This window comes from Melopsittacus undulatus, chromosome 9, assembly GCF_012275295.1.
Source record: "Melopsittacus undulatus isolate bMelUnd1 chromosome 9, bMelUnd1.mat.Z, whole genome shotgun sequence".
NCBI lineage: Eukaryota > Metazoa > Chordata > Aves > Psittaciformes > Psittaculidae > Melopsittacus > Melopsittacus undulatus.
Window position 1 is genome coordinate 15,520,168 of NC_047535.1, and position 24,085 is coordinate 15,544,252.

Below are 24,085 nucleotides of genomic sequence, written 5' to 3' on the forward strand. Positions count from 1 at the left end.
AAAGAGATATTATTTTTTAAGCGCAGGTAGGAAAAAATAACCTGTCACTGTCAATGCTCATGTTGATTACAGCAAGCAGCAAAAGGGAAATCAACCTGAGATGTAGTTTACAACTACAGGTACTATGCCTACCTAAAGACATGACATAGGTTCCAGTTAGGGGCTCTTTTGGGATCAGCCTTTGACAGTTATCATTTTGGCTACCTAGGAGATACTTACCAAGCAGCCCTCTCCAAGACTAAATTAATGGCTCTTCAGGTGAGAATCAGAGGAATATCCCAAAACATAGTCACGAGTGTTTGAAGTTTTTCTGCAATTCAAACAACTGAGCTAAATCAGGAACAGACATTGCCTTATTCTCCCTGTAGGGTTTCTACCTGCAAAGAGATTTTCCATTAAAAAAAGGTAAGGAAGGCTAGAACAAGTAGGGCAACAAGATTTCCCACTTGGAAATTTCACAGATTCACCAATGGCTCTAAATATATAGTCTGAAAATACTTCTTCCCCAGACCATACCCTTTAAGGAAAAAAAAAACCTCAACAAAATGACTTTATAGTAAGTTATTGAAAAGACCTAAACCCAACTGCTCAACATCTCTTTTTCTCCCCAGTATATTACAACTCATGTCTCTCATTTCTGGGCTTCAGAGGACAGCTCAGCATTCATTTCTGCAGACAACAATCATACTGCCAAATTGATTTTCATGTACTTGCTAGCGTGTTCCCAGCTCTCACTCCTGTGCCAAAACTTCCATTTTTACTGCTGACTTCCACAGTGAGTTTCAGGCACTTCCGGAATCAAATCCAAGAAAGATAAAACACAAAATAAAAGAAGATTTGGATAAATATCAACACAGGGGACAGCTGTACAGGGAGCATTCATTCTTTCTATCACTGTGAAAATTCTCTCCAGCTCGAAGTAGCTATAGAATCATGGAATTCTGTTTTTCATGAGATGTAGGTTCAATTTGCCCCCTAGCAAACACGCCTTCCCTGGAACCAGCACTTCTGAGAAACAGAAGACTGTTCACAAAGGTCCTGATGTCATACATTAAATTTTCTGTTTGTTTTTGTTTAAGTGTTTACATGAGTTTTGAAAACAATTCCTGGCATAAAGGAACAATAAACTCGACAGAATCCCTAAATCCAAACTGCTATTAACCTTGTGAAAATTCAACAGTTATAAACCTTATTTAAAACTGGAATACGTTATAACATTATCCCCCTAACTTTATACAATAAAAACACAAGCAGATGTGTACTTCTAAATAGAAATCCATATCCATCTTTATCTGATCTCATCAAAGTTATCCTCTTCAGCATACAGTGCAAAGCACGCTATTTCTGTAGCAGCAACAAAGGACAATATAAATGAACAAAACATTATACCAGTACTTAATACAGAAATTTAAACTATTTTGGTACCTGTTACCACCTGAAAGGTAACAAATAAACCACAACTGTAAAAACACATAACATAGTCATAATCGAACTATCAAAGAACTCGGCTTATTTTTAAAAAAACATACATGCTAGCAGAAAGGTTCTAAAGTGACTGACACTGTAAATAACATGTTTAATAATATACCAAGTCTCAATTTTAGAAGTACCACTTGGCTTTGATATACTATTTCTGTGTTTAGGTGTATGCATACGAACATACTAATGTTACATAAATACAGCATATTTGTGTGTGCATGTATGACACAACCATGTGCACATATACATCCCTAAAAATCATCAAGGCTTTTCAGCATTGCATATCATTGAGAAAGTTGAAAAGGGATTGAAGGGAATTTGCAATTCCCTAATACATTGTCCAGTGCAATGAGCACACTCAAGGTCAAAGACCTCCTCCTTCTCTTCCTCCCTCTACTGTTATCACCGATTTAATGGCTGACTGCTTTAGCTGTAAATTTAAGACCTCAACAACATGCACTGAGCATTTAAAATATATCCTTCTTACAGTTACTGCAACCTCAGCATCGTTCATCAACTCCAGTTACAACAGAATGCTCACTTGGTTGCTCATACTGAATTATATATTTACAGACTGATTAATAATGCAATATATCAAAAATCTGAAGTAAATCTATCCATGGACTAGCAGCAGAAGGGTACAGAGAAAATACTCAATGGAAAAGTTTGAAACAGAACTTCAGTATAATAGCTGGTAGTAGTGGCATCATTTCACTGTTTTATTTTGGAGGGGCAGGGCAGGACTTGAACACAGTTAACAGAAGAAACACCATGAATCACAGAATCCCGAGGGTTGGAAGGGACCTCAAAAGATCATCTAGTCCAACCCCCCTGCAAGAGCAGGGTAACCTACAGTACATCACAGAGGAACTTGTCCAGGCAGGCCTTGAATATCTCCAACAGAGGAGACTCCACAACCTCCCTGGGCAACCTGTTCCAGTGCTCTGTCACTCTTACAGTAAAGAAGTTCTTCCTGATGTTAACATGGAACCTCCTATGCTCCAGTTTACACCCACTGCCCCTTGTCCTATCACTGGATATCACTGAAAAAAGCCTAGCTCCATCATCCTGACACCCACCCTTTACATATTTGTAAACACTGATGAGGTCACCCCTCAGTCTCCTCCAAGCTAAAGAGACCCAGCTCCCTCAGCCTCTCCTCATAAGGGAGGTGTTCCACTCCCTTCACCATCTTTGTGGCTCTGCACTGGACTCTTTCAAGCAATTCCCTGTCCTTCTTGAACTGAGGGGCCCAGAACTGGATGCAATATTCCAGATGCGGCCTCACCAAGGCAGAGTAGAGGGGGAGGAGAACCTCTCTTGCCCTACTAACCACACCCTTTCTAATGCACCCTAGGATGCCATTTGCCTTCTTGGCCACAAGGGCACATTGCTGGCTCATGGTCATCCTCCTATCCACCAGGACCCCCAGGTCCCTTTCCCCTTCACTCCTTTCCAGCAGGTCAACCCCCAACCTGTACTGGTACATGGGGTTGTTCTTCCCCAGATGCAAGACTCTACACTTGCCCTTGTTGAATTTCATCAAGTTTCTCCCTGCCCAACTCTCCAGCCTGTCCAGGTCTCGCTGAATGGCAACACAGCCTTCTGGTGTGTCAGCCACTCCTCCCAGTTTAGTGTCATCAGCGAACTTGCTGAGGGTACACTTGGTTCCCTCATCCAGGTCGTTGATGAAAATATTAAACAGCACTGGTCCCAGCACCGACCCCTGAGGGACTCTACTAGTCACAGACCTCCAGCTAGCTTCTGCCCCATTGACCACGAATCACTGCGTTTAACAAGTTATTTATCTAAGCGTATTTAGAATAAAGCATTGTGCTGAATCTTTTACTATGTACCTGAATGATGTACATCATTCACCCAGTGCTACACGATTTTAACCTACACTAGAATTCATATCCATAAACATGAGTTTAACTGACCTCCTTTTTCAATCTTCCACATCACTCTTACAGAAATGTCCCCTTATAGGGAAGAGTCCTTCTATTCTGTATATTTTATTTGATTGTGCAACTCAAATCATTTCCCTCTTAGATGTACTTTCTGCAACAACTAGGCAAGACAGGAGTGAAATATTTGCTTGTGTAACACTTTTCCAGCCTACTACAGCCTGACCCTACACCACTATTGCCCAATGCACTCCATATTTTGTATTAAAACATCAAATAGATTCTTTCACAGTTCCAAGTTCAATTTGCATCCTCTTTTCATGGTGTAAAACATACACTTCATTCAAAATGAGGGTGAAGAAAGCACCAAAGTACTGAAATTTAATGTGGAAAATCACCAAGCAGACAGCTATTAAAATCAGGAATCTATCCAGCTTTGGCCGGAATCTCAGTCTTACTGCAGTTTCCTACTTGCTTACCATGTGTTGTGTCCCAGCTATTCACTGCAGTGCTGTTTCTTGTGGAATGGATACTAAAACAGTTGCTTTAAGTGCAGCTTCAAAGTTTAAGTAAAACTATTAACAAAACTTGAAAGAAACTCCCTGTTTAGGGTTTAGGACACTGTGCAGGGAAGATTTGGATGCTGCCATTGATTTGCCTAGATCATCTTCCCCCAGAGAGACTCTGCTTCCCCACCTATTCCTTGTAAAGACCAGTGTTCTTCTCAGAGAACTGCTAACCAATGTACTCCAGAATAACATTCCAGGTAGATTTCCAGATTCATTCTATATTGACAAGAGAGCCACCCTATCAAACCTGTATAAGGGCAAGTTTTCTTCAACATGAAGTTTCTCATGTCCTAATATCTGAACTATTTGATGCAGAAAACCCACTGAATCATGACAACCAGGCGAAAGCCAGCTTCCTTGGCTAATCCGTCTTAGCAAATTCCAAGTAAACACATGCCATTAACTCTCAAAAAGTCTTCAAATGAGTGGGACCTCTGCAATGACAACCACATAACATTTAAAACCAACTGAAAGAATTTGCATAAATTCCAGCTTTTGTTTTCCTTCCAGTGTATGCAGGAAAAGGGCTTGAAACATTCCTTACTATTCATGTTCTTCACTGGCACTGATTCCACTAGTGACTATGGTTACTTTCTGCTACTACAGGCTGTTGTTCCATCAGTTAACAAGATGCCACATGAAGAAGTCGCTGGCGTGACCTCTTCTTGAGTACAAGTTTAATTTTCCAACCATACACTTACCTACACAACAGCCAGCAGCACTAACATGCTGCTGACAGAGAGAAATCTTTGTGATTCATTCCTGCATCAGGCCAGCATGAATGAATTCAAAATGTTTCCTGGGGAAATTATCATTTCACAGTTAAGAAACCAGCAATATTCCCAGAAGCACCTGTTTCCTTTGATTAGTAGTTGTCACCAATCCAGCCCCATCAGTTGAACAGCCATACTACTGAATTCAGTCTAACTACACAAAGAGATTATACTTTTTATAAAATCTCTAAAATCAAAAGCTAATGAAGACCTTTAGCCAAGCTATTTGATACCACAAATGATAACAGTGATCTGAGAGCAGCATCAGTGAGATGAGGAAATCAAAGACATTGCAAAAGAGGACTTAATGCAGTGTGAAGTCCTAAAAATACAATACTTACAAGTTTTTCCTGAGAGGCTTGATTATAAGAATGTTCTATAAATATTTAGCCCTAACTGTATAACAAGAACAAAACAGTGTTGCTAGCCACCTAACCTTCTCAAGATTTGCACCTATTATGAAATGTGTATCCTAAATAACTACTTTTTAGTGATTTTATTTCATTTAAACTTGTCCTTAGACATATCTGATATAAACTGACATGCTGCTTTAATTATAGTATGCTTTGAAAGTTCACTAAAGACATTTTTCAAGCACGAAGAATAGCAAGACAAAATTCCATTAGTGACCTTTTAGTATTACAAGCACCATTTCCAGATGAGCAGTCAAAGCCAGAGACACATTTAGAACAGTAATGTGTACAAGGTCAAAATAACTTCAACAAATTAAGAATGTGGAGCAAGATTTATCACCATTTTGCCCAAAGTCTTGCCACTTTGAGGTATTCTCTTCTCAAAGCATTATGGTATAGAAATGGTAATGTATTTGTGAAGTTTTTCCAGTAATGGTTTTTCCTTGTTCTTTTTGCCATCTCTCTTACATGTATTAAGATGAAACAAAATTAAGTCATCTTCTCAGCTATTTGTTCTCATACCAATGAAAGGCATGGCCCTTTTTCCTGAGGCTTAGAGAACTCATTTATTATGGGATCATATTCTCCGGTCTCCCTGGAAACCATTTAAAAATAGTCAATAGCTGTAATGGCCAGGTTAATCTCCTGGCTGTTAATTGCAGTGTTTACTTGGAACTTCAATATTCATGCATCACATGTATTTTTCAGCTTGATTTCTCCTCTCACGCAGCTCTGGTGAATACATTTTAAGCATGCTCTAAAGAAAATATTACACTAATCTATGCAGGCAGCAGACAGAAGTTTTTAATTACTGTAGGAGGTTTTGTGTCATTATATGTGTAACAAAGAAAATCAAACAAATCCTTACCTCAAAATTAAACTTCATTTAATAGGAATTAAGCTTGTCTGAAAGTACTGCTTGACCATGTGGAACGCTTCCAGTAACCAGGTCTGTAATGAAAGATACAAACAAGTTACTTACTTACAGTCCATTAATTCCTAGTTTTAAAGTACCTTCTATCAACACACTGGAAAGGAAGCAATTCAGAAGGTGGTAAGTTCCATTTTCTCTTTGGGAGTCAGCATTTGCCTTGCCAAAAAGAACAGGTTTAAGTTCAAGAAAAAATTCAATCCAGGCTTCCAAATTACAGTTAAAAGCTCATAATAAATGAACAAGACTTTTATACAGGTCTAGTCAAGAAGAAACCACTTGCAGCACAAATCCAGGTATTAATATAAATTAAACAATAACATTGACCTCTCAAAGGTCTCTATTTTGAAATTAACTGTGCTTTTCTACAGTTACAGTCTCTGCATGGAATAACTTAGTAGAAAACGGTGCAGCACAAGCCTCTCCAGGCAGTTTCCCTTCACAGTGAAACCCCTGCTGAGAGTATGATTGCAGAAAAGTAAAAATGGAATTAGCAATTTTTAAAAGATGACAGAAACTTTATTTCAAGATTTTGGTTGTTTTGAGGAGGTGGACTTGCTGGTTGGGTGGGTTTAGGCTCTGTATTTTACACCTGGTTTTCTTATTTTCCATAGGATTCTTAGGACCATTTCTTAGGCTTTAATTTAAACAAAAGCTAGTATAGTATACAGGTTTAATACTCAGCTCATGAGGATGGGAAAATCAGTCTGAACACCAAAAAGATTGAAACTTCTCCATTCCTCCCCCAGCCCCTACAGTGCTGTGAAATAAACACCACTTTTTTGTCAAGTACTTCAAAGTTTACAAGATTGTTCACTTTTTTTTTCTGGCACATTAGTATGTTTGGAGAAAAAGAAGATGGCCAAGATCCTGCTGTTAGCTAAGGCCTGTGTATGTTCTCTGTGTGCAGACTAGTTATGGAAGGCTTTTATCTCACTTTTGGATCTCTTGGAGCACTCTCTTAGTGCAATCATAAAATTCAGATCAAATTCTCATCCCCAAAAGCCATCCAAATTTGAAACTAGTTTTTGTAACAATCTAAAAGACCAGGAAGTTAAAGAATAAAATTACAGAAGTACAAAGCTACATAGCACGGAATGCCTCCTGGAGAAAAGCCTAGAGCAACAACAGAATTCCTGCACTTTTTAACCAACCAAAGTTGGCAAAAACATTTCCAATAGAATCTGTTCATCATAGGATATTATTTCTTGTTGGTCAGAAAAGCTTTTTTTTTTTCCCTTCAGTGGGCTTCCAACCAGCATCAGCTCTCTGCCAACACAACTATTAACTGCAGGTTAACAGATTTACTGCAGCCTAGAGTAAATGCAGTTTGCATTAGGACAATCATTTTAGCATCTAATGGATCATCTGCACCTCCATTAAAATCAACATTATAGTAGATAGTTACTTTGAAATTTAGACCCTTAATAAACACTCATTTTCAACACCTCCCAAATCTCCAGTAATGCATAAAGAATGTGCAATTAAATTTAATGAAAAGGTGTGCCACCAGCCTGCATCTTGTGGATTTTCTGCTAAAATCTAAGGTCAGGATAAAAGCAAATTCAGTGTAACAGAATGTCAGCATATCTAATGCATTCCCTTGGGCAGCAGTGTGTAAGGGATTTATCCATCATGGAAGTATTTGTATTACAGTAACATGCCAAAATCCTGTTCAGTACAGCTCATAAATTCATCAGCTACCTTATTTTCTGGAAGCCACTACTCACTGCTTCATACGTGCACATGTTTTAACTTTTTAAGATTTGCTTCAGATGCAATTGTGAAGTATTTGAATTCACAACTCAAATTCGAGTTGATACAATTGTGAAGTATTCACAGTTTGCAATTGTGAAGTATTTCTAGTTGTATTCACTTGCAACACTGATAGCTTTCTTCCTTTTCAGTCCTTTGTTAACAACCACACCAGAAACCCTTTCGAATCCACAAATTCTGAAAGCACCAAGTACTCCTGGAGCTGGAAGCATCTTCACCTCTACTCAGAGCTTTCATCAACTGAGGCTGACACTTACCAGGCTTGTATCAAAAGTGAATGTCTGAAAAACATACCACATTCTAGGGGACAGAAACCTGATGTAGCAGAGAACGAAGTGACCATCCCAGTATTGTTTCCTTCTAGGTATACCTGACAAAGGTCCCCAAATAAGTTTTCGAATTCAACACATGTTGTTCATTTACCAACACTGTGATTTAAATGAGTGGGAAACTGCTCTGATATCTGCTGTTGATGCAGTTCTGTAACAGAGCTGTTGCTTAAAAAAATGAATAAAAATAAAAATCAGCTTGTTTTCAAGCTGTAAACCAAATATGGTGAAATAGAAATTCATTTTTCTGTAGTTTATCAGGAGGGACTATTTACTCATGTTAATCAGAAATGTGACTGGAAATGAAGCAGGCGAGGGAACAGTTCTCTTAACATTTTACATCAAGGAATGCAACGGAACAATACATTTGCATACACCACCAGAGCAACCCGATGAGTAGAATACCATGTTTCAAAATTCAAACTTCATTTAAAACAGTAGATTTTCAGTTATATGAGTATTTAACAGTGGAAAAATTAATATATCCTGTAGATTCAGAGAAAAACAAAAATTCAATATACTACCTTACGTTTTAAGACTACCTTGAACAAATGTAACTGTGGAAAGAACAATCATTTTTCAAGTGGTTAGTTACTGCTGAAGTAGCCATATATTTTTTTACTTACCAATTGGAGCTAAAAGAGAACCTAAAAATTGCTCATCACTGTTTGTTTGTTCTATTGTCTTCACTTCCTGGAATGCAGTCAGAGCCCTAAAGCTCAGTCAGCAAATCAGAGCCCTGAATCCTGGAATTGTTTATAGCATGAGCCTCCTTCTTAATACCCTGAACGTATTGTAAAGTGGGAACAATGAGTGCATAAAGCCCATAATTCTGAAAGTTTACACAAAATTCAACAGGACTTTCTGAAAATTTTGAGTATTTTTTAGCATAAGTGTCCTCCATCTTTTTTTTTTTTTTTTTATTTAGCTGCAGCTACATTTCTCTGAAGTGGTTTTGCTACAAATGCTAGTGATGTTTTGGGGTTTTTTCCCCCCCTTACTGTTGTTAGCCAAGCATTGCTGTAAAAAAAGGAAAAGTTATTGAATTATGAGGCTAAAGCCACCATTATTCCTGCAGCCAGGTTACAGCTACTGATTTTTTCAGTTTTAGGCATGGCACCACCTGAAAATCAGCAAGCTTTTCTAGCTGCAGGAGGCAAACAGAAGAACACTGAATATAAACCCAGAAATTCTGCATTTAGTTCCATCACATCTAACTTGCTCAACCATACAAAACAGCTGCACGCTTTATTAGAATCCTTACTATTTGTGAAGGATTAAGAAGTCAACAGAGAGGGGAAAATGACCAATAAGCACCCTTTACCCCAAAATGGCTGCTGCGGGTAAATAAGTTCTTCATAGAATGAAATGAAATACCAAATTTAACAATTTTAATTAACCTTTTTTTTTTTTACCCAGCAAAGTATTACAGGAGGCATTCATGACAGCAAGAAATCCATTTAAGAAAGCAGAGCCGATACTCATCATCATCTCTTGCCCTTCCAACCCACTAGACACATAAAACCTATCATTAATACTTAAAGTTTGAGAAACTTCTTCTATCAGAAGTAATACAGATTGTCCAGCCCTCCCTGGCTTAGAAGCCACTAAGCTTGTCTCCACTCCAAACCTTCTAACACTCTGGGGTCTTTTTGCCTGACATCTTTGACTTCAACCAGATTAACTGTTCAAAATAACCCATCAAACCTGTTCTTTACTGCAACATACACAACATAATCTACTGCTGTGTCAGATACTTCATAAGTGATCAGAATTCACCTACTGAACAAGGCATTCAGCATGTAGGCAAATTTGACTATCCCTCAGGTGAAACTATACTCTCAAATACAATTCTCCCCTTAAACTTTGCAACTTTAAAGGAATAATGTTTAGTTCCTAGTGTATGAAAATGGTGCTTCATTGTGAGCCTAAGCATTCAAGCTGGACTTTTTTCCTCTGTACCTGACAGATGGTAGCAGCTCAGCCCTACAGCGGTCTGCCAAACCTCAGCTTTCAACCTCTAAGGACTACTGCTTCACTCTGTTAGATCTTAACAACTGTTTTGCAGCTTCTCTTTGCCAGTCTTTACAGCATCCTGCACATATGTGATGATAGTTTTGAGGAGGTCTGAAAAGGCACAACAGGTAAATTCTGCAACACAAGAGAAAAACATGGCATTAATTTTTTTCTCTGACTGTTATTAACTCCTGTGTTTTCATTAATTTTAATTTCGGTCAGGCAAATACTACTTTGCTCCTGTCCATGGCTCTTCAAGAGCAGTAGAATGTTTCCCATAATGGAGAGTTATTAATGAAACTTTATTCTAAACTCTTCTTATATATTATAATATTATAATATCATCTTATTGTATCACCCTTGCCAAATGAATCTGCTAATCACTTGATATTTTGAGCTTCCTCTCTTAAGCTACAAAAAAGGCCCCAATTTTGCTGTCTAGTAGGAAGACGAAATCCTTTTCATGTAAATTGTTATTCCTTTTAAGGTAGGCAAAGAAAGTTAACTAAAAGTTAAATGGTAACTTATTTCAGTTTTTATTACTGTTATTACTACTATAGAAATAACTGCAGCAAATACCACGTTCAGTCATGCTTGGAAAGTTCTTTGAAACATGTCTGCCCAGAACAATATGTAATCCTGGCATAAAATGGCAATGCCTTTCCTTTGATGACAGAAAGTAAGTTTGACTGATTCACAGGAGGGATCTGAAACCCAAGACAGTTATGCTTTACTGCCCCTCTAAGAAACCACGTACTAAAAAGGTGCCACCTGTCTAATACACTTAGTCTTCTGTCATGATGTGAATGACAATCACCCCCCGAGTACTACTACAGGAAGTGTCCAGAGAATGACAAATATGAGCTACTGTTAAGTATGCCAGACTTGAATGTCTGTAAGGAGTTAACTACAGCCATCATCAATGGTTCTTCATTTAGAATAAAATCTCTGGGTCTAGATTTGAGCAGAGAATACAGTCCTTTTAAAAGAGAGCTAAACACAAAATTTTCCATCATGTGATACAATACATAGTAATTGAAAATGACAAGTAATGATGTGAAATAACAGGTATTCAAAAATGAGTACCTGACACTTTCCTCAGCAGGGTACCATTTACACTAACTGTAATTTCTGGACCTTTTACAATTTTGGAATCTACACTAGCATTATCCTTTATTTCCAACCAGACAATCTGTAAACAGTTTAACAAATGTAAACAAGACATTAAGCCTATTCTTTATGAGAACAGAAACTGTCTTAGAACAGTTGCAGTTCTCCACTGTATAATCACACCTGAGCAGTGAACACAACTCCATAGTATCACAAAAGAATTCCTCAGCATAAGGCCCATCTTCTTCCCTTGCTATGATGCTATACACTCATAATACCCAAATACATACTTGCACTCAGGTCAAAATTCATCTGATTTCTCATCTGTTTATATGACATACATTACAGCATCAATAACTTAGCAATCCATTGCAAAGATTCACTGTTTCAGTGGAAGCTATTTAACTTCAGCAGTTCTATGGCAACATAAATAAACAATAGTGTATTTCCATGATCTTTATGAAAAAGTGTTAATTCAGCTGTCATAACTAAATACCATTAAAAACATAAAAAAAAGGAACTTCTACTTTTACTTTAAGTCATGAATCACTCAGGACTCAAGCACTTCTAAATAGGCTTCTTTTCTTTTTTACTGCATGTTCACATTTTCTTTCAAGCTATTAATCCAAGAAAGGTGTATCAAAAGAACACTGCCCTGCTCCTGATTCCTAGTCAAGAATATTTAATCTTCATTTTCATCAGGGAAAAACCAAAAAACACCACAATAAGGCTGGGCTTGCCGTTGGATCAAAACAGAATTTACAGCATAACGCAATTCACAAAATATCTGAAGTCTTTGGCAATTAAAATGACTGCCCATCACAATGCTTGCCATTTCTGTTTCTTCTTAAAAAGTTAAAGAAAAGACATTAACATACTAAACAGCTTGCCTATGTGCTTGGTAGACTTTAACCCCAGATCCAAATCTTACATTAAAATCCCCACAAGAATGGTAACAAAGGTGGCTGGTTCCGAGTACTAACAGTTAAGCTAGCTGGAACAAAAGATTACTGCATTGCCAATATTAATTTCAATGTCACTTTTGTAAGCTATTACAAGATTATAACCAAATTACGAGGCTTAATAATGTGAAGACTTCCATCTTGAATGATAACATGAAATTCATATACATTTTGGCTAAACATCTGCTAATAAAGTCATTAGCAATGAGAGTGTTAGTTTCAGGGGTTGCAATTCCACATCTAGGGTGTGTGTATCAGCTGAATCAGCAATAAAACTTTTCAATGAACAGATAAAAGAGAAAAAACACAAGAAAAACACCACAAGATTTTTATTGGCATAATTTCTTCACAGTATGTTACCAAGAAAGGACACCTGCCATTCTAACAGTGTAATTCTCAAGCTGTCTATATTTAGCATAAAATTGGCCTTCTAAATCTGTTCACAGCAGAACTACGGTCCATTTACACTGTGGTAGACAAAGCAGACAATTTACTTCTGTGGCATGACTAACAGGAAGTGTGCCAGCTTTCCAAATATATTCCTCGAAAGCTGGGCTGCTCTATATTTGCACCCAAAGGGTCAGTATAGTAACAGTACAGACTCCAGATACAAAGTGCTAAAAATCTACTTTCAAAAGAAATACAACTTGGATTTTTATTTTTATAGCATCCCCACTGGTTTACTAGACTGAAGAAATGATTTTTTTTTAAAGCAGTGGTTTATAAAATTTCCTTCTCTTCAGACCTGACAGTAACAAACATACCAAAACACAAATATACTGAATATCTGAGGTTCACCTTAGAATATATTTTTATTGTGTTTGGAAAGAGAAATTGTTTTGAAATCAAATCAGAACAATGCAAACTCAACAAAACCAATGCGTCTTTTTATTAGTATGCCAACAAACCTTAGAGGTACCATCTTCTCCAGTCTGTGTGCATTACAGAAAATCCTAGACCTTCTCAGAATGAAAGCTGGTTATCAAAGAAAATGCAACTGCACTGAGATGCGAAAATAAATGATTCAGGGCTGACACTATTACATACATACACCCCCTATGTGCCTATATGATATTACTTCCGATATGCAAACACACAGAGCTTCTTACAGAGCTTGCAAGAGCTATGTCTTCCCACTACACCCCACCACACAGGCTCAGCACACCTAGCAATTCCAATACAGTCAAGGCTAGAAGTTTCCAACAAGAGGAAGTCAATTGCATCTGAGGCAAACCCCAGCCTGAAAAACCCAGTCAGCAGTTAGGAAAAGACACAACTCTTTCTTAAGTCTCAAAGAGAATGTGGAGAGCATCCAGAGAAACCTTCCTGGGGAAGGCAAGTCTTTAAAGTACTCACCAGGATGTGTACCTACTGTCTCCTATTTCAAAACAAGTTTCAAGTTGGTTTTGCCAATGATTGTAACTTCTTACTTTGAAAAGCTCATATTATAAAACAGAGTTAAAAGTCTCACTGTATTTTGCATCATGACGTAGTGTAAGAATACTCCAATCTCTATTCACATGACAGATATTTCCAGAAAAAAAGACAGACACAACTTTGATTCCTTCTTACTAGAATACTGTATTCATGTAAATATGTTGTGCTTAGGAAATTTCACAGCTAAAATTCCAAACATCATTTTAGCTATCACTCAGCTGTTAAATGGCATGTATTTCTGAAGAGCCAGTAGTACACAGACCTATGCTGCCAGATTGAGAGTGCTGAAGGAGGGAAGAGCACAGAGTCAAACACAGTGCTGGATTTTGCAGTACTGCAAAAAATATAGCAAGATGTACCAAGCTGCTAACAAAATCCACAGACATAATCCAATTCAAGTCATGACTCCAAAATTGGTTCATTTTAATTTCTCAATTCCATTCTTGCACTCCATAAAGCTATTCTTAAAACCTCAATTCCTTCATAGAAAATAAAACCTGACACAGCATGCCTGACCTTCAGACTTCAGACAGCTTGAGATACAATTTTCCTTCTCAAAAAAATAGGTATCCTGGGCTTCATCAAAAGGAACATAAGCAGCAGGTCGAAGGAGGTGATCCTGCCTCTCTACACTGCTCTGGTGAGACCTCACTTGGAGTACTGTGTGCAGTTCTGGTGTCCTCAACATAAAAAGGACATGGCACTGTTAGAACAAGTCCAGAGGAGGGCCACGAGGATGATCAGGGGACTGGAGCACCTCCCATATGAAGACAGGCTGAGAAAGTTGGGGCTCTTCAGCCTGGAGAAGAGAAGGCTGCATGGAGACCTCACAGCAGCCTTCCAGTATCTGAAGGGGGCCTACAGGGATGCTGGTGAGGGACTGAATTCAGTAGGGACTGTAGTGATAGGACAAGGGGTAATGGGTTGAAACTTAAACAGCAGAGGTTTAGACTTGATATAAGGAAGAAAGTCTTTACTGTTAGGGTGGTGAAGTACTGGAATGGGTTGCCCAGGGAGGTTGTGAATGCTCCATCCCTGGCATTGTTCAAGACCAGGTTGGATGAAGCCTTGCGTGATATGGTTTAGTGTGAGGTGTCCCTGCCCATGGCAGGGGGGTTGGAACTAGATGATCTTAAGGTCCTTTCCAACCCTAACTATTCTATGATTCTGTATTTATCCCAGTGAAAGGTCATTAATGTATAAAAACATCTTGAAATTATTCTTAAAATTTGCTTTTAAACTACAGAAATTAAAAGTATCTTCTGACAGACCACACAAACAGAGGCCTGTCCAGGGCAATCAGGTGTCAAAATGCAGTTCCGGAACCAAATTACAACTTTCTCAGTATGTTTACCATTAGAGCTCTATAACTTAAGAGTACAACACTTTAACACCAATTGTTGGTGCTAAATAATTCATATTTTTATAATAATTTAATAATTTCTGTAACTACTTAAAAGTCTTGGAATTGAAATTATTTCCCTCATCAAAAGAGTTTGATTTTCAAAATTCAGTGGTAAATACAGTTGCCTTGCCATTTCTCTCTACAGAAACAGCCTTTGGAAGCAACATTATCTACTTTTGAAGATCAAGCTACCCCAAATAATTAGGGGGCACACTTATGATATCAATTACTGTTCAAGTTTCACATCACTTCAGAATTGGTAAAGCTAATATCTCAGGAAGTCCCCACACCTTTTTCTGCTACACAAACGATATGGGTGTTCCCTATCTCAGCATTATATGTCTTTTCCCTCTACATTTGTCTAACCACATACAGAAACGAAGCTCAGATTTTCACCCACAGGAAATAATTCCTTAATTTTCAAGTACATAATGTTTATTCATCTCACTAGAATAAACTTGTTTTATTCTGCTACTACCTCAGTAACAAAAAAAGTAAATCCAAACCTGCTTTCTGGAAACAGGAAGTGCTAATTCAACCAGTGTGCATGCTTTAAATATCTATCAAAGACTCCAAATGGTGATAATGAGCAGCTGTGGCCCATGGACATCTTCCATCACTGTCTCTCCAGTCAACCTCTTGAGATAGTAGAACTTAAGATCAAAATCAGCTAGCATTAAAAATTACTCATAGTGAATGTGGTTGCCTAGAATTCAAGCACTTTCTGACCCACCAACACTGTTCTAGCTGAAAGTGAGCCCAGTGTCATCAGCAACTGTTCTAGATCTCTCCAGAGGAAGAAACAAACTCCTCAGAACAGATTACCATTAATAAAGTTTTGTAAGAATTTCCAAGACAGTACTTTTTCAGTTTCTTATATGCTTAAAGCTCATTTCCCCAGCACAATGACTCGGTAGCAAGCTTCCTATACAGTATTTCAACCTTGGCAATTTAAGATTTTTAGATTACTTTCAATGCACTTCCCTCTCCAAATAACAAATGCAAGCGAGTGAAGCTGCACCAAACAGATTAAGCAGAGGAGCAACTACCTCTTGCAGGAGGAACTGTTTTCTTGTGGGAGGTGTAATGTGGTTGGGGAAGGGGGGGAAGAAGGGATGTGAATTTAAAAGGCAGGTTTAATCACCAGAGTTCCTTGGTGATTTAGAATTTAGTCATTCTACAGTGTGCACACATAGTTGCACACTATACCAGACATGCATAAAGCATTTCTCTTTCAGCCTGATTTGTCTTAGAGGACATGAAGTTAGTATTTCAGAAGAAAAAAAACCAGCCAAAACCAGCACGTCTTTAACAATGCAGCTGCCAAATAATTTCTTTCCAATTAAAATATGTTCTGAATTTCATAAGGCCTTTCTACAGACATAGGTCTTGCAGTCCCAAGCACTTCCTGACATTTTAATTGCTTCAAGTCACCAAAATAACAAAAATGATGCTTCGCAGTGTTCACAGACAGGTTGAACAGCACTGTGTCCTAAAGGAGAACAATGTCTGGAATGGCCATTTAAACAGGGGAAGAAGGAGAGACAATGTTGAAAAACACGTACATAAGAAATACACACTGTTTGTACTCTTCATTGACACCAAACATATGAGAAGCTCAACCTCCTCCTCACTCCCCCTCCCAGTAAAGGAAATGTCTTCCCTTGACAAGACTAAACTTTCCAAGAACGTGTTTCTGGACAGAGGCAGTGTCAGAGCAATGTAGGAGAACATGAAATAACCCTTTCCAAGATGCTTTCACTATTTGTAGCTACATGGTCTAAGATCAAGGTTGGTTTTGTTTGCTTTTTTAATACAAATAATTTATGTTTGTTCAATAAGGCAAGTAATGTTCCATCACACTTCTGCACTGAAATGGTCTGGAAGCAAAACAGCATCCAAGTGTGTGCATGGGTTGTCTAACCCCAACTCACTTCCCATACTGGAGCTGCTTCAGCTTCCAATCTCCCTACCGCACTATGGTTCACCTTTGAAGTTAGGTCACATAACCCCCATATACCAACCCAGACTTCTATAATCAAGAAAATCAAATCAGATCCTCCCAAAGCATTTTGCTGGAGAGAAAGCACTGTTTATCTTTGCTCTCAAATAAACTATCTCAGTGCTGCAAAACCTTGAAGTACTCAATCTTAGTCACTCAGAGCTGGTTTCAGTTGTCTAACATGTAGGTACAATGCTGTAGATACAATGCGCTTTACCTGCCACTCTGAAGCACAGTTATCATGGTTGCCACTATACAGCCGCAGGGTTGCATGGCTTCAAAGATAAAGAAGGAAAAAGAAAACACCAAAAAACAAAAGCAAAACCAACCAACCAGAAAAAAGAACCAAAACTAAACCACCCCCACAAAGCATAAACCACACAAGAAACAAAATCCAGCATTTCAGCAACAAGCCAAGCTGTTTGTAAGGAAGAGCAGACTGACTCCTAACACTTTAAACGACAGACACTCCAGAAAGATATATTTTGACTGATGTTCCATTCGTTGTCCTGGAGTTAAAACCAACATACCCAAGTAAATAAGGGAGTGTTTCTATCTGGTCTGTTTGAAACAGGTCACTGTGACACCAGTCTGCACAGAACTAAGGCTTTAGAAAGGAAGAGTTAAAATACAGCTTTCTTAGCTCCAGTATGCATATAGCATTACAGTATTTTCAGAATATTATAGAGTTGATATCCAAAGTTAATTCCAAGGGGGTTTTTATATGCTGTCTGCCCATGGGACTGATTCCACTGAATTCAAAAAGCACATCTTTAGTGTTTATTGCTTCCAGATTTTGGAAGCAGAAATTACTGTTATAACTCAGCTGAGTTGCCTTAACAGCTCTGCTAAAGCCTCTCAGGTTTTCATCCCAGACTCTTGCTTCAGAATTAACACATTTCCGGCTTATTAATTCTCCAGTATACAAAGCTCATATTCACGTTTTAGGCAGAACAATAGCTTTAACAAAGAAGATGAACAGAACCCAAAACTTGTATTGCAGACTACTGAACCACACACAAAATATTCCCAGTATTGGGAACCTGAGGTACTGCATATAATACTAATCTGTTTGCCATTCTCTGCCAAAAATCTGAAGCACCACACTCAGAATTTGTACTAAAACCAAAATTTGAAAATCATGACCCATTCTGCACTTTCTGGTTTAACTGGATTAAGCTAGCACATAGGTGAGAACTGACCTCACTGTCCCAGGTACAGGAATTATGTCATATAACATAACCAACAGCTAACACAGGAATACTAATGCTAATACTAAATGAAGTTGATGTGTAACAGTCAGAGATGAAGGTCTAGAACAGCCCAGCTAACAGCTTAACCCAAGTGATAAGAGAACGGGCACTGACAGCATGTGCAAAAAGCCTGAAACTTTTGCCCAGTGTTTGTTCTCAGAGGTTGCAGACCTTAAAATTAAAATACAAGAGTCTACTAAGTATACAACTGACTGTTGAATGCAGTAACTAAAATATCTGCTTTGGAGCATTAATTTTGGGCATAAACCCCAGGAATGTAAAAACCACTGTTAAGTAAATCATTATCACAAAGCTATGCATAAGGCATTTTGGTGAACAGAGGAAGTGAGCATGTCCATGAACACTGGTGATATAATGCACCTGGATTTGGTAGGTAGCATTTAGTAGGTCAATAGGCCAAGTGACACTGTCAGAATTCAACTTCCACCTTTATTGCTCTGTTATTGCTCTCTATGTTTCAGTTATTGCATGGATTTTATTATGAAAATATTTTAAGTGCTCCTCACAATGCTTTGAAGTGACAGAATCCTCTCATGTCATAGATTCAGAAGCAAAGCTCCTTACCTGTATGAAAATTCAGAACAGCCCAACTCAGGGATACAGTGCTTACAACCTCAGAAGCTAGCAGCAATTCTGAGCTATTACTGAACCTCGTATTAGACATTAATTATCTACCACGTAAACCACAGTTAACAAGGCCACATTTAAAGAGCATGCAAGCTTTTTTGAGCCACTACCTTGAAAGCAGGCACTTCAAAGAGACATAAGTGCTTCTAGAAATCAATTACCTTTTATCAATTCAGTCCAAGAGGAAAGCAACTGCAAAATATCCTTTAGCATCAAATTTTAGTTTGAGATAAATCAGAACTGTTTGCTGGATTTAATTTCACTCCAGCTGCTCTCATGAATGATTAACACTCAAGACTCCTACAACTATGTGCTATTGGCTCCTTGGACAGCACTTCGCTGTACAAACAGATGTACAACAAGTTTTTGGAAGCAATTCTAGCCAAGAACATGCAAGCCAAACCCTCTTTCTTCACTGGCATGGGGAGTGGCATGTGGGAAGAAACACACTTCTGGTTGACATATTTACCACTTGGCACGTGGCCTGAACTTGCAACTGGCAAGCATTTAGGAGAGGCAACTTTTTTCTTGGAGGGAAAGCAATAAGGGACTCATCAGCTTGAGGGCATGGAAGATGATCAAATCATACTTGGAAGTACCACTCTAGGATTAAACAGAAGACTAATTGCAGTATAACCTTAGCATAGCTTAATGAAATACACACAACAGTCAGAAAACCCAAAGTTTTATCAATGGAAAATAATCACTTCCAGGATACCAAATTCTTCTGAAATATTTCTGAATTGCTGGTGTGAACATGTACATTTTTAGCACTATTATCCAAAAGACCACTTTTTGGGGCATATGTTCTTATCGTCTAAACAATGGCCTAGCCAAACAGAAGGAAAGGTAGAACATAATCAAAACCAGGTCAGCACTGACACAGTTGTTATTGTGATGAAAAGGAAGACAAATCCTAAAACAGAGACCACAAAATACTGCCATACATGCACAGGCTTTCTGGAAAGGCATAAACTCTTGGAAAATGGAGGAGTTAACAGTCAATTCTTCCCCAGCATTCTCAAAGAGGAACAACCATTACTTTCAAACCTCATGAACAACCAATCAGCAAAAGACTCAACCAATATGGCTTTATATCACGTTCTCCATATGGTGGAACTACCAAATCTGACATCTGTTAACTATTTCTAGGTGTCCTCAGTCAGTGAAATCTAGTTTTCAGAATAGTCTTAGCAACATGTAACTGTTTACATCACTTTGAGACTACCTGATAAATAGGCTTGTCTGCAAACAGCTTTATTCCAAATTATTTATTTGGTGGAAAACCAAACTTACACATGTCTGTAGAGGAAAGTGGCATCTTATTCCCTTCTTATTTGCTGCCTCACTGAGATTATATAATTTCTCATACCAGCCCAGTATTTCTTATAAACATGTAATTTTGCCAGAACTGTCCAAAGAAAGACTTGACATCCAGGTCCATTTTGAGGATGTTAGTTTGCAACCGACATATAGAAGTGCATCTGCAATGAAGAAAAACTGAATTAAATGTGAAGTTTGCTGTTCAACCATCTAAAGTCATCAATGCTAGTAACGCACTCATATGGGCCTTATCTGCAAAATACAGTTTGCAAGATGTCTCCTCCTTTCTGGCAGTGTATCTCTCCTCAGTACAATGTATAACATGTTCAGTCGAGAATCCTACATAAAAACAGGTATGGCTTAAAATCCAAGCACAATGAAGTTAAGCCACCTTATTTTCTTACCTCTGGAATACAACACCAGTTCCAACATAGAAAGGTAATAGTTAAAATGTCAACAAAGAGCAGAGGCTAACACCAGTGTTTCTTTCATTTTAGCATTTCTGTATTACAAATTGCATGAAATTCAACTGCAACTACTCAGACTTTCTTAAGACATCATTTTTCCCCCATTCCACATTTTTTTTGCTAGATAAAAGTGAACAGCTTAAAGTTCACATGCAACATTTCATGCAATAGCTACACAGAAATCCACACTGATCATGCATTTTGCCATTAACATCCCGTTAACACATTCCACTATGGAAGCTTCAGCACAATTTCAACCATTTCTGCCACCAAATGGAACAGAATTCTTTTAATCTTCTATTTCCAGTAGCATTACACAGCAAGTACATCAGCCACCTACAAGTACTTCAACTCTGACACCTTGTTACTTAAATTTTTGTAACCCCTGCAAACTAAACATTACCATTTAGCTTAAACTGATTTGCTCCACATTAACTTTATTATACCAACACCTATGCATCAAAAATATCTCAGGAGAGCATACAAATAAATTAAACTTCAATTACACTATCACAGGAAAACTGTTTACTTGGTATAGCTATAAAAAAATCCAAGTCCTCCTTCATTGCAAAAATTAATTTCTGAATGCTGAACTCCTGGGCTATGCTGTAAGGGTATATTTAGCTGCTGCACTACAGCTCTCATCTCAGATTACACTACTATTTAAGTCTAAAAAGCAATGCATGTGTTCATGAGAACTGTTAAGAGTAAACATGCAAGTCATAATAGGAAGTTTGTGTGAACTAGGTTAAGCCATAGAGAGATAAAAAATTCAGGAACTACATCAGAGAACGTAGACATCTTCTATGTCACACTTTTTAGCTCTCAAAGGTGCCTGTAATAATTCCTCTGTTTAAGATGGGAAGAGGTTAACTGCCTTTCCCTGTTAGCTGAGAACAGCCTTTCCAAGCCAGACTGAGATAGAAATAGGGACACCATACGCTCAACAACTCCCAGATCACAGTTTAGCCCTACGCTTTGCAAGCCCTTTAGCTTTCAAAGGGCAACAGTCCAGACAAGCCACAGAAGGAAGAGGAACAGAACTAAGTATTCCTTTTGTGTGCCAAAACTAAGAAATCTTTCAAAGTGTAACACAGCTGCTCAATAGTTCAAGACTGCTTCAGCTGCCTCTGTTCTCTGGATATGGAGAGGCACACGGCCACACAGCCTTTAAAAAAGACCAGTAACAAACATGTAACCTGAACGCTATAGGGTAGAAAACAGCAGGCTGAAGGGGAATGACATAGGAAAAAGTTTGGCAGCAATTCCTCCTTCTGTATAGCACTTTTGAAAAGACTGTCTGTGGCACCCACATTTGATGATAAGCAGCTTGAGAACCATAGCTCCACCAAAGGAGACTGAAGTCACTAATTTACTGAGAAAGCTCAGATTCTGGGTTGAGCCAACTTCATTTTGATGCAATGGGAACAAACACAGCCACGCACTGGTAGCTGTAAGAACATTAGTATTAAGCAAATCCTAGCTATGTTTTTGCTCCCAACAGAAAAACTGACCAAAACCACATGCATGACACCTTCAGTTCCTACCAAGTCCTCCAACAAGAGACTTTAGAATTGCTTCACATAAGCAGAATGTCCGCAGAGCATGAGTACGAAGCTTGAAATCATTTCAGGTAATACACATGACACTTATATACAAAACTCAGTAAGACAGCATGTGTCAAGACAAAAGCAGAATGTAAAATTAAAACAAAAGATAAAGCAGGTGAAAATACCTTACAGAACTAAGAAAACATCAGAAAACTGCCATAATAATAATAATGAAGATGACTGAAAAGCCAGATGCTCAGACTGCCAAGCCTCATAAAAGTCCAAGATAAACTTCAAAGCCATATACATGGATTGTTTTCCTTTGAGAAGACTGCACAAAGAAATCTAAGGAGGGGAGGGGAGCAGAGAGGTAGACAACTCTGAAATAACAGAACAAAGAATTCCATTAAAAGTGGACAGATGCAAAAGAAGTGACAGGCCTTCCTACTCAAAAGTACACAAAGAACTAAGGTTCAGAGAATGTGAATCAGTGAGCACATGGTTTAGTTACAATGCATACCAGTTAATACCTGATTTCACTGTGATTTTTTTATTTTAAAGAACAATGCCTTAGCTTTAACTTCAGGACAAATATTTCCAGGCCTAGTCCAAGGGGGTTTTCCCCTACTTTCAGAAAAGGAGAACACCACCGATTCATCTTTCTAACAGTCTGCACCATTTCTTACATTCCCTCAAATATGGATTAACATGACTTTCTAGAATACAGTCATATTATTGAAGTTCTCTTCATTATGCTGTATAAATTGGCTCTGCTTCTCAGAGTGCAATTTATTACAACACTGAGCAGTTTTCACAAAGTTTAAATATGCCTCCCAGAAAGAACTCTTAGAATCATCTTTGACCTATAGATCTCCCCTTACCACACTTCATCAGGATAATTTATACAAAACATTAAACCCAAAGCTGCACGTTTTGTAGTCATAACACCCAGCCAACTGTACTTGCACCAAACTATGCTTGTCAGCAGTATACAAACCCAAAACCTGAGGCTGTAGGAAGTTTTTTAATAAATTGAATGACAAAATATTGGCAAACTTCCTGGAACTGAATCTGAACAGAAGTCAAGGACACTTCGACACCACAGTGAGATCAGTGATACAGCACAAGCCCTACCTATAACAAAGAATTTTTAGTTGCAGTTTAAGTTTGCTAATGATCAGCCTTTACAAGGCAAAAAGCCAAGTAACTTGGGAAGCTCTGCCCAAACAGCAACTATATTGTTGGACTGGTGCAAGTTGTCCAACATTGGGTATGTCAGGCTGAACATTCCCTCTTCTGCACCAGAGGCCATTTTACAAACTTTCCTCCTTCCTAAAAACAGTTTAATTTTCCTCAAAAATACCCACACTACAACACAACAGGAAGTTAGCATATAATTTGTTATAGGCTATTAAATGAGCTACAACTAGGGTCTTGCAAGAGTAAAAAAGTAAACAGAGCGAATAAAATACATCTTTTTCATTCTTTTGCAGGCCTTTCCTAGTCTTCAAATCTGAAAAAAGTTCAATGTTTCTCTTTAAAATTTAAGAGTTTTAACCCATGGTTTCAATTTAATTTCAGGCTCAAACTGCCAGTTATACCCTATTTGCACAATGAATGTCAACACCCTGAAGATAATTTAGTGTCCACCTGCAGACTAAACAGTGGAGCTGTTCAATCAAACAAACCATTCTTGACTCCACAGCCCAGTAGGAAGAAAAGCCAAGTTTTAAGT

The 24,085-nt window shown here is 38.1% G+C and overlaps 1 protein-coding gene across 1 annotated transcript in view; it reads right to left on the reverse strand.

The window, feature by feature from the left end:
• The window catches only part of TLN2 (talin 2), a 100,213-nt gene extending 99,884 nt beyond the window's left edge, over positions 1–329 (reverse strand). Inside the window, exon 1 of the mRNA XM_034065874.1 lies at positions 220–329. The gene's annotated coding sequence lies outside the window, so the exon portion shown is untranslated. The remainder of the gene's footprint in view (positions 1–219) is intronic.
• Between the last annotated feature and the right edge of the window lie 23,756 nt (positions 330–24,085).